The sequence below is a fragment of the Canis aureus genome, chromosome 18 (genome assembly GCF_053574225.1).
Source record: "Canis aureus isolate CA01 chromosome 18, VMU_Caureus_v.1.0, whole genome shotgun sequence".
Classification (NCBI taxonomy): Eukaryota; Metazoa; Chordata; class Mammalia; order Carnivora; family Canidae; genus Canis; species Canis aureus.
This window is the reverse complement of record NC_135628.1, coordinates 12,037,089-12,049,216: the sequence shown is the minus strand read 5'-3', so window position 1 is coordinate 12,049,216 and position 12,128 is coordinate 12,037,089. Positions and strand designations below refer to the sequence as shown.

The 12,128-nt window shown below is 38.1% G+C and overlaps 2 long non-coding RNA genes across 5 annotated transcripts in view; one reads left to right on the top strand and one right to left on the bottom strand.

Moving 5' to 3' along the window:
* The window catches only part of LOC144288575 (uncharacterized), a 271,172-nt gene that overhangs the window by 21,052 nt on the left and 237,992 nt on the right, over positions 1 to 12,128 (top strand). The gene's annotated exons all lie outside the window — the stretch shown is intronic.
* LOC144288569 (uncharacterized) overlaps positions 3,329 to 12,128 on the bottom strand; it is a 57,872-nt gene continuing 49,072 nt past the window's right edge. For 3 of the 4 annotated variants that reach the window (XR_013356530.1, XR_013356528.1, XR_013356529.1), the window contains 3 exons: positions 11,312 to 11,459; positions 5,454 to 5,647; positions 3,329 to 3,889 (listed from right to left, as the gene is read on the bottom strand). This is a non-coding gene — a long non-coding RNA (uncharacterized LOC144288569). The remainder of the gene's footprint in view (positions 3,890 to 5,453; positions 5,648 to 11,311; positions 11,460 to 12,128) is intronic. The other variant, XR_013356531.1, reaches the window with a different exon arrangement.

Here is a 12,128-nt window from a genome sequence, read left to right as displayed (position 1 = left end):
TCCGTGTATGTTTTCTTTGTATCTCTTTGTGCTTTTCTATGTGTTCTAAATTTTACTGTTTTGTAATGAGAACAATACCAAAAATAACTTTTAAAGAGGTACTCTGGTGCTCTGATGGCTAATGGTAGGCAAGCAGCACTCCCTAAAGACCACTCAACAAGGCTAGTTTCTGGCTATGCTCCTTGCCCAAGCCAGAAGACTTGGGCATCAGATCTCTGGAGAGTCTTTTCAGCTACCTGGTCTGATTCTCTGCTTTTAAGATAATCATGATTTGTAGATCTCTTGTTGTCTCAAGCAACTTTTCAATTGTAGAGGAATCAGAAGCATTTCACTGTCAGAGCTAATGGTCCATACCAGTACCGCCACCCTGTAGAATAATTATGCTTTTAAGGGGAACATTCTCTATTACCCTGTGATGGTTAAGTGCAGGATTGTTCTCTTCATTTCAAGAGGAGTGGCTCTAATTTAATGCTTCTGAATGATATTGAAGAGAAAAGATATTTGTTCTCAGAGAGATCTTTTTAATAGGATCACTACCTTGAAGCAATGTTCCCTTGGAAACTGCTTAATGTCTGTCTGTGCAGCAGGGGTATTAGATTTTTAGAAGGTGGGTACATGTGTATGTATGTGAATTCACATCGAAATGGCTAAAGAAAAGTATGAAAAAAATGCATTCATATCCTAAAATACCAAATTAAGTTAAAATTATATAATCATTTTTCAGAATAGGGAGATAATGAAAAGAAGAAAACATTCGATTATTATAATGCTTTCAAATGTTAATGTCATGGGAAAAATGTATATCTAAAATACACAATTCCCAACTCACACTAGTTTTTGAATTCTTCTTAGCCTCCATGCTTTGGGTTATATGAAGAAATTAATATATGTTACTGCAGTTTTTGGCTTGACATAAAAGCACTTGCATATATGGTATTTTGAGGGTGTGGGAGGGTAAATTAATATGAAGAGCATTAACATTTTGTGCTTTGATGGATATTCTAAAAGGAAAATAGAATCATATTCATTAGAATAGATTGCTTTAGAGGTACAAAACATTATTTCAGTTAGTGTTCAAATCACAATCTGTAGGAGTTAAACATACCCACTAAATATTTAAAGGAACATTGGACAATATCTGCCTCAGTGGTCCTGAATGACCAGTGTGCATGTGTGTCAGGGATGTGCCACAGGGCTGAGAAGATAAGAAATCAATGCTGAGCATTTCAGATTGCCAAAATCCCTCTCTACTCTAAGGGGTTGTAGCAGAGTTGGATGGAGGAAGAGGAGGCTCCAATGATTCTGAATTTTGAAAAATTCCCAGAAATTTCTGCTTAAAAACTATGCAGTTTAGCTTTTTAAATTTAAGAATGAAAATACCAGGATCCAGAAATTGAAGTGTCATCGCATAAAATCACCAAATTAGTTTTTGAGAAAACTAAGATTGATTCCTCATTTAGCAGATAAGCTATTTTAATTTTTAATATGCAGATTGAAAGGGTGGGGATAGGATTAAATACTCAGTAGATTAAAAATTTAGTGCTTCTCAAATTGCTTTACATTTTCTTATCCAATTCAACCCAACACTTTGCTTGTCACTTATTGATGCTATGACTCCTACTGCTCCAGCTCTGTGTCATATCTGCCCCTTTGGTATAGGAATGAGTGACATCTCTATGATGTCAAGATGTAAACCTGATTTGAAAAGTTACACCGTGTTGGGAAATGAGTAGGAAACAAATATGCATTGACAGTTGCTTCAAGAGGTTAGCACTGAAGAAGAAAAGTGATAGTGGTAGTTGGGTACTAGAGAAAGGATAAAACTCTGTGAGATGTGGTGGAAAAAAATGGAGAAAGCGTTATAGCAATTTTTCTAGATGGTATTGATGTGGTGTATGAAAATACTTTCAGGTTTTCGTTGTAGTAATGCTACATAACAACCAACCTCTCATGGGCACCTGGGCAGTTCAGTTGGTTAAGTGTCTGCCTTTAGCTCAGGCCATGATCCTGGGTTCTGGGATCCAGCCCTGCATTGGGCTCCTTGCTCAGCAGGGGAGTTTGCTTCTTCCTCTAACCCTCCCCTGGTCCTGCTCTTTCTCTCACTCTCTCTCAAATAAATAAATAAAATCCTTGAAATAGCCCCCCAAATCTAATGGCTTTCAACAATAGTGGCTTGCTTTCTAGTGGGCTTGTGGGTTGGATCTGACTTGCTGGGCCCTGCTGGGCTTCTTGGGCTTGGATACGGCTTGTGGATTGGTTTAGGTTTGACCTCATACTGACCATTCAGGGACCAGAAGCAACACCATGTTCTTTTCAAGGCAGTTGATAAAAGCATGATTGGTCATGCTAAATCACTATAGCAGATTTAAAGCTTTTGCTTGTACGGTACCCCTTTGCATAGTCCACTGGCCAGTGGTAGTCACGTGGCCTTCCATCAATGAATGAACATCATCAACATCAATGAATCAGGGAAGTACTCATTTCTTACAGATTGAGGGAGTGACCATATGAATTTCAGGACTGTATATGACAAAGTATAATGTTCCACAGCTCTTCTTCGGCACCTTCCTACTATCCAGGTCCTTTATACATTGACTCATACTTTGGGTTGCTGAGCCTCTGGTTCCCACCACTGTGTTCTCATAGTACTTCCTTTTACTGTGCAATTGGAGTTTTCAAGGAGGCTTCCCTGAAATGGTGACATGTGAATAAAGTCTTGAAAAAAGGCAAAGGAGAGAGCCATACAGGTATCAGGAGAAGTTTTCTAGGCAGAGATAAGAGCAAGTATCAGGTCACTGGGCAAGAATATATCTGTTGTGTGCAATGATAAGGAGATAGAGTGGTAGGAATGGAATGAAGGGGAGAATAGTAGATGATGTCAGAGTGGTAAGGGAGATGGATGGTGGGTTAAGTAGAAGAGTGACACAGTACAGCTTTTTTTTTTTTTTTTTAAGACTTATTTGAGAGAGAGAGCATGCACATATGCGCATAGAGAGAGGAGTAGAGGGAGAGAAATCCTCAAGCAAACTCCCCTCTGAGCACAGAGCCTGATAAAGGGGCTAGATGCAGGGCCAGATCCCAGGACCCTGAGATCATGACCTGAACTGAAATCCAGAGTGAGATGCTTAACTGGCTAAGCTCCCCAGGCACCCCAATTAACTCACATTTAAAGGCTCATTCTGGCTGTCACATTGAGAATACCCTATAGGGGAAGGAGGAACTTTGGAGACTGGTTAGGGGGCTATTATTATACTCCTTTAAAGAGATAATGGTGACTTGAACCAAGGTGATTGCAATAGAGTTGATGAGGTGAGATTCTGGACATATTTGAAAGGTAATAGGATTGGATGTGGTGTATGAAAGAAAGTCAGTGATGACTTCTAAAAAGTCAGTGATGACTTTGAAGCAACTGAAATGATCATACTTTTTTTTTTATTTTTTATTTTTTTTTAGATATGGGGAAAATTGTGAGAGAAACAGGTTTAGAAGGTCAAATCAATTTTTTCCATCAGAAGTTGGGAGATTTTTATTTGAGATGTTTTTTGGAAGATGTTGAATAGGGGTTTGGTGCAGTAGATTATATTATTTGTTCACAATTTGTCCTTACCTCTCAATCCTTGTCATGGCTTCCATGGGGTGGAGTATACTTCTCTCATGCTGGACTTGGCCATCTGACTTTCTTTCACCAGTTAAATGTGGGTGAAAATAATAGTATGCCAGTTAAGCTGAGGCTACCAATGGCATGGCAAATAATGTGGCAATCCCTTTGAAGAGTTCTCTCTCTGCCATGCAAAGAGCATGCCCTTGAGGAGCTGTTATTCCCAGAATGAGATATGTGTAATATGCCAGAACTGATCCTGTAGCCTGAAGCAGAGATGCCTTGGCAGACCTGCAGATAAATGGGCAAGAAATGCATCATAATAGGACAGTGAAATTTTTGAGGTATTTGTTACATAGCATTATTAAAGCAGGGTATGATGAATGCAGTTAGATAATGCAATTAACTGTGGAGTTTATGGGAGAGGTCTGGCTGAAAATATAAATCTAGGAGTCATCAGCCTGAAGACTGATAGATCATCCAGAAAATAAGTACATATAGAGAAGAGATCCAGAGATGGAGCTTTAGGGCCCTCCAGTGCTGTTATCAAAAAGGGGAGGAGGAACCAGCAAAGGAAACTGAAGTGTTCCATTGGTAGGGGAGAAACCAGGAGAGTGGGGTATCCTGGAACCCAAGTGAATGAAGTCTTTCAAGGAGGAGGATGTGATCAAGTCAATATCTGACTAAGTCAGATATTGCAGACATGTCATTTATTTGGAAGACTGAGACCTAATTTAGCAAAAGGGACGTGAACTTGACAATAGAAGTATTGGTGAATTGGTGATTTTATGCTTAACAGAATGATGTAGTAGAGATGAAAAAAATCATGAAAGAGAGGAGAATTTCTAAAGCAATAGCATTTACTTGAGAAATTATGGGATCCAGTGCTCAAGTAGAGGAGTTGGCTTTGGATGGAAGCATGGAAAATTCACCTATAGTAACAGAAAAGGAAGTGCAGTACATGCAGCTGGGGTGGATAATGTCATAAAGTCATGGTTCAGTAGCCAGGTGTTTGATAACTGAGTTAAAAAAACCAAAGCAAAATGTATTGAGGGCATGCATACAAGACAGCATTACAGGACTAGTTTATCTAATCTATTAGTCTATTCATTTCTTTACTTGTTGTGTGGAGATATGATTGCAGGTGACACTACAAATAAATTAGAGAGAAAACAATAAATCAGGACCATGAATCCCCTTCCTTCTGTTTCTGACCATCTTGCTGCTCTGTGTCAACTTTAACAGTTTACAAGGGAGAAAAAGTAATCTGGTAAGTTTTCCATCTTTATTTTTAAGATACTGTACGTGGTTTTTTTTTTTTTTTTTTCCATAAGATCCTGTAGAATAATACCCTGGAAGGAGATTAATTTCACATCCCTCATACTGCAAAGATCCTCTTTCCCCCAATGGAAACTAGAAAAGATTGATGAGGTCATTTTGGCTGTTTCACAATAAAAATTTCCTGTATTTTGCTTAGCAATTAGGACATAAATATACTTTATTTTTAAAAGGTACATTTTCACAACTACTTCACTTACAATGGTTAATTTTATGGTAGGATTTAACTTTTTGCCAACTTTAATTTATGATGTTAAAGTGTTGCATTTGAGTACTTTACTTAATTGGCTTCCAGAGAGTGACGGACGGGCAAGGCTTAAGTTAATCAGCTCTGAATCTCTAGAGCAAATTTTCTTTTACCTTTCTTTATTAATTTTCTGCTTAGGGGTTGTCAGGAGATAGTATAAATCCCTTTGGGAATCCCACATTCTAGAGAAGCCAATGCATGAAAAGATAATAAACTGTGTGCTTTTTTGTACTTGTGCTCCTCCAGGATAGGATTCTTGAATAATTATACCTTCATGAGATGAGAAGCACCACTCTTTTGTATTTAAAAATGAGCTACATTTCAGTTCATCAGCAGCATCCTTTATTTTGGAGTCTTGAGGTAGAGGTTGGAAATACCTCATTCATTTCTTCCTTTGTCTTTCCTGAGGAAAACCACATCCAATTTTTAGTTCTTCTAGACATCAAATGGAGATGAAATGTCTACTAGAAAGAGAATAGAACACAACTGTCTCAGTCCATTTAATTTTCTGTAACAAAATACCACAGACTGAGTAGCTTATAAACAATAGAAATTGATTGCTTGAGGTTCTGGAAGCTAGAAGTTCCATAGTAGGATGCCAGCATTAGAGGGCCCTCTATCAGTTTGCAGAATTCTTGGTGTGTCCTCACATGGTGGAAGGGGCAAGGGAGCTCTCTGGGATCATTTATTAAAATAAGATTATTAATTTCATTCATGAGGGCTCCACCCCCATAACCTAATTACCTCTCAAAGGTCCTACTTCCTAATGGTGTCACTTAGGGCATTAGGATTCCAGTGCATGAATTTTGAGGGGATCTCAGATTCAGACCATAGCAATAACAAATTGTATGTTGAATGGGGGATAGGTTGTTTTGTGGAATTTTATTTTTCAGGTGAAAATGTTAGTTGATTATAGTGTGTAACATATTTTCTATTAGATAGCAAAATTATGTCATGGCTTTATTTGATATAAATCCACTTCACGCATCTCAATTGTTTTTAAATTATCAGGGAGCTCACACATAATTTTTAGAATTTTGTAGCAAATTAAAATCTACCTTCTTTGGTAATTCACATAGTTTATATGCTTAAGGGAATGAAGTTTAATATCACAAATTCTGTAGGATTTTCTTCTTCTTTTTTAAAGATTTATTTTGAGAGACAACAAACAAGCAAGTAGGGGGAGGGGCAGAGGGAGAGAATCTTCAAGCTGACTCTCCGCTGAGTGCAGAGCCCAATGCAGGGCTTCATCTGAAGAACCATGAGATCATGATCCAAAGTCAGACGCTTAACTGACTCAGCCACCCAAGTGCCCCACAAAATCTGTAGGATTTTCTAATTAACTATGCATTTTCTATTCCAGCCAAAAGATTACCTAGTTGAATGAGATAGAAGAGTTATCAATGATAGGAAAATTATCATTGAGATTACCTAGTTTTTCCTAAACCTGTGTGTATTAGGGTTTCTAGAGAAACAGAATATATATGTTTACATTTATTTATTTATTTATTTATTTATTTATTTATTTTTTCATTTATTTATTTATTATGAGAAATTGGCTCATGCAATTATACAAGATGATAAGTTCCACTATCTGCCCACCATAAACTGGTTGCCCAGGAAAGTCAGTAGTGTAATTCCAATCCTCTGCTTTTTATTCTATTCAGGCTCTCAACAGATTGGATAATAACCATCCATATTGGGAGGCTCAATCTACTGAATCTGCCACTGATACAAATGCTAATCTCATCTGGAAATATACTTTAGAGTAACACAAACTGATTATTTTATATTTGACACCATTTTTCCTTTTTTATCCAAAATCTAATTCTGATTTAGAATTAATGTTGAAATGTCCAAAGCAATCTACAGATTCAATCCCTATAAAAATTACTGTGGCATTTTTCACAGATAATAATAATCCTAAAATTTGTATGGAACTACAAAAAAGCCTGAATGGTCAAAGCAATCTTGAGAAAGAAGAACAAAGCTAGTGGCATCATACTTCCTCTTTTTAAACTAGATTACGAAACTTTAGTATCCAAAACAGTATGGTACTGGTATAAAAACAGACACATAGATCAGTGGAATAGAATAGAAAGTCCAGAAATAAACCTCACGTATCAATTAATTTTTAAAAGATATATTAATTTTTTTGAGAGTGCCTGTGAGAGTGGGAGGAGGGGCAGAGGGTGCGAGTCTTTCACGCAGACTCTGTGTTGAACATGGAGCCCGATCCCAAGACCCATGAGATCATGACCTGAGCTGAAACCAAGAGTCTGACACTCAACTGATGAAGTCACCCACATGCCCTAAAGTCAATTAATTTTGACAAAGGAGCCAAGAATATAAAATAGGGAAAGGATATTCCGTTCACAAAATGGTATTGGAAAAATTGGATATCTAAGTGCAAAAGAATGACACTAGACCTCTGTCTTCTACCATACACAAAAATAAACTCAAGTGGATTAAAGAGTTGAATATAAGACCTGGAACCATGAAACTCCTAGAAGAAAGCATAAGGTCCTTGACTCTGGTCTTGGCTGTGGCAAGAAGTTGGTAAAAGGTTTAAGTTTGCAGTTAGAAGAGAAATAAAGTCTGAGGATCTAATGTATAATGCTGACTATAGTTGATAATACTGTATCGCAGAATTGAAATTTGCTGAGAGTGGAACTTTTCTCATGAAGAAAAAAAGAAATATGTGAAATGATGAATGTGTTAATTATCCCGGTGATGGGAATCCTTTTATAATCTGTGTGTATATCAAATTATCACATTGTATACTTTAAGTATATTATAAATTTTATATGTCAATTATACCTCAGTAAAGCTGAAAAAAGGGGGGAAAAGAAAAAATAAGCAAGCATTGATCGTGGTGATGACTGACTGTATCACTGTCTTTCAACTTAGTGGATATACTCACAACCCACGCGTGTCTTTAAAAGGGTCTGTTTTATGGTATGACTTATATTTCAAATAAGACATTCATAGACAATAATGAAAAAATATTATTCGTATCTACTATGTAACAGTCATTATTGTTGGTGCTGAGGATTCCTTAGTGAATGAATGAAACACAGTAGAACTTAATTTATTCGAATGGGAATAATTCTAGTGGACTTCATAGTTCAAAGAAGTGTCAGAGGAGGGGATGAAAGAGACCTAAGCAAAATTGTAGGTAGAGGAAAAGCAGCCCACAGAGGAGGATGAAGCTAAGAAACGTGTAAATTACCCTTGGAAGGGAGTGATACTTTCCAGAAATAGGAGAAAATAAAGGAAGAGTAGACCTAGATACTGAAAAAAATTTAAGGTAGTAGTACAAGAACTCAGTGGTGTTTCTGTCTGGAGGCATAGCTCTGTACAGGATGATGAGATTTAAATTCTATATTGACTTTTTATGTGTATAAGGGAAAATATCACTTCCATAGTCACAGGACTTCAGCATTCTTCACCCCGGACTTAGAGTCTTTTAGAATCTAGGTGTTTGGCACTACTAGTCTCAGGTGGGGATTTTGACCTGGGCAGCTTTCCTTGTCCAAGTTGTTGTTGTTTTCCTTTAATTTTATTTATTTTATTTTTAGTTTTTACCATCAGAGCCACTGACACACAGTTTTAATGGGCTGTTTGGTCTTCTCTTTTAGGTTGTAAATTTTTGCTGAAACAAGCTCTGTGTTTTCAAGTGCCCTGTGTCCCTGCTTTTCATAATAGCTCAATAAATATTTGATACATGATCAGGTTTTTTTTTTTTTTTTTTTTTTTAACAGCTACTTCATTTCCAGAAGAAGAATGAATGGATGTGAGTTGCTAGGGTGTGTATTCCGAGCTAGTACTTCAGTTAATAGGAGGGTACAGTGAATATCTCATCTTTTATTTATGCTTATCATTATGCAATTCAACCCAGAAGTAGAAGTTGGCAAGGACTCTCCTAGGTGGAAATATCCCAGAAATCCACAAGAGGGAGATATACTGCCACTGAAGGAGAGAATGGAGCTAATGAGATAACCAACTTCAAACTTTTTAGAGCAGGATATTTTAGTGTATTTCCCCAATTGAAAATGAGAAAAAGATAGTCTTTCTATCCTTTGGCTTTACTGTTTTCTTTTGGGGATGAGAGATTAGATTTGGGTTGCTCAGTTATTTGCAGACTCTTGGAATATGCATGATATGTCAAGGTTTATGACACATCAACGGCTTCAGTGAGCGTATCTAAAGGCTTTAAGGATTTTTGTTTGTTTTTGATCTGATTGTGGCTCTTTCAAGGACGGCTAGCAAAGCTGCTTTCTCTCTGCCTCCTCTTTTCATTTCTTTGGCAGTGACAGTGGGGAGTTAGTGCTGGCCAAATTGGGTTTAATACCCTTGCTGGGAAGTGCCCTCACTGATCTCACGGTCTCCTTTGGGCGCGATGTTCCAGCAGGATGAATCATTTTGGGTTTCAGTGGCCCTTACCTACCAATAGGAAAGGCTGAACTCCAGATAACTGTACAGAAGAGGAACAGAAGGAAACTTTATTTTGAATAACATATATTTGTACTTTGAAATTCATACCCGTTGCCCAACAGCCTCATGTTTATGTGGTCACTAGGGACAGAAGCTGTTTATAATTTCAACATAAATGTTTGTAATATTATTACTAGATTGCTTCTAAGTTTTATTTTGACTCTTTTTAGAGAATTTTCTTTTCTCCTCCTGTGTGTTTACAAATGATAGGGTATAATATTTTCAGTGTTTGACATTCCTGACCTTCCGTAATTCTTTTTTTTTTTAAGATTTATTTTTTTTATTTGAGAGCGAGAGAGCGAGAGAGAGCGAGCACATGGGTGTGTGGGCACATGAGCATGGGGGAAGGGGCAGAGGGAAACAGAGAGAAACCCAAGCAGATGCCACAGTGACCATGGAACCCCACCTGGGGCTTGATCTCAGGATCCTGAGATCATCGCCTGAGCCCAAAGAGTTGGCTGCTCAACTGACTGCACTACCCAGGCACCCCTGACCCTGACCCCTCTCTAATTCTTAAAACTATTTCTTCCGTTGGCCTTCCCACTCCCTCTTTTTTTTTTTAATTTTTTATTTATTTATGATAGTCACAGAGAGAGAAAGAGAGAGAGGCAGAGACATAGGCAGAGGGAGAAGCAGGCTCCATGCACCGGAAGCCCGATGTGGGATTCGATCCCGGGTCTCCAGGATCGCGCCCTGGGCCAAAGGCAGGCGCCAAACCGCTGCGCCACCCAGGGATCCCCCCACTCCCTCTTTTTTAGCTTCCCATTCTCAATATTCTTCAAATGGTCCTTTCCTTCCTTTCACATCATTGCTGTCCAGGGTGCCTCTGTCTCCATCCTGTCTTAGGGAGACTGTATCATTTAGAGATTAATAAGAGTCCATGCTGGAGACAATCTGTCTGGGCTCATATCCTAGCTGGTACCGATTAGCTACGTGTGACCTTGGGCAAGTTGCTTATATTAACTGTGCCATATAGCCTCACAAGCCACAAAAGGGAGTTAGTGATAAATGCCTACCTACCTCATTGGGTTTCTGTGAAAATATCAATTAATATATGTAAAGGATTTAGACCGGAGCCTGGCACATAGGAAGCACTCTTTAAGTGTTGGGTATTATCATTATCAATCTCTTCCATCAGAGAGACTCTTCTTGCAGAGGATCATCTACACCCAAAGCCTCAAGTATTTCCTATATATCTTTTCTGAGCTCTCAGCAGCTTTCCTTGGGTTCTCTACACATTTCTACAAGGACGGCCCACAGCTACCTCAGACATGTTTAGAACTGAATTCACAAAAAAAAAAAAAAAAAAAAAAAAAAAAAAAAACCTGAATTCACTGTCTTACTCTCTTCTCCTTGCAAACCTGCTTCTTCTGTTTTCTCTTTCAGCCAGTGGTACCATTTCTTTTCTGGTGGCCGAAGCCTGGGAACAATGAGTTATCTTTGCCTTCAGTCCTTGACCTCCAACTCACTTGATTGCCAAATTATGACAATGGATCTGTTCACACTTCATCCACACTCAAGCCCTTTATTACCATACAGACCCTGAACCCATCTCCTTGTTCCTACATGTACCTTGTTCTTGCCACCTTGGCCAGAATGACCTTTAGAAAAATGAACATCTGATCACATACCTCCTGAGATGAATAATTTCTATGGTTTTTATAGCTTTTGAGATGATGGTCTGACACACAAGATCTTTTGCAGTCTGGCCTCTGCTTGCCTTCCCATGCTGACCCCTGGTTGCTCTCTGCCACATGGAAAATATTATCCTCATGTTAACTTGAGGGGACAAAAGGGAAACTTCATTATTCATGCAGAAGAGAGGGATTAGTATCTAAATACTTGTGCTTAACAGGACCTGTGTTTAGTAAAGCACATGGTAGGTACTAAATATATGTTAATATCTGTACACATAAAGCCTGGATTCTGTATGAATGAGGATTTTTTCTTGCTCATGGACTTTAAAACTGTCTTCAATGTGTTGATTGGAATCAGCATGTTCCACAGCATAATTAAAATGTGAGAAATATTTCTAGCACATCAGTAATAGAGACACTTTCAAATAATGTCTAAGGAAATGCAAGCTCAAACTTACAAATAGCCTTTTACACAAACAACACTCAGAGGTACATTTTCCCCTTAATGCATGTACATAACTTCCATTAACAGTCTTTGCCTCTGTGTTTAGCTTTTATTTTTATGTCTGTTGTATAAATCTGAGTCTTGACACTTTAATGGAAAGATCTTGATTTGTGATGACATCATATCAAATGTAGAGATAGTTGGATTGTTTGGAAAACTTTCACTTGAGAGTATCGATCTGTAATTCTGAAGCAAAATTATTTTAAACCTGTGACATTCTGCTTCTCAAGGGAGCTTCTTCAGATCACAGGTCCCACGTGCTACCTTCACCTCTCCAAGTTTTATTTCCTCTATGACTTCTTGTGG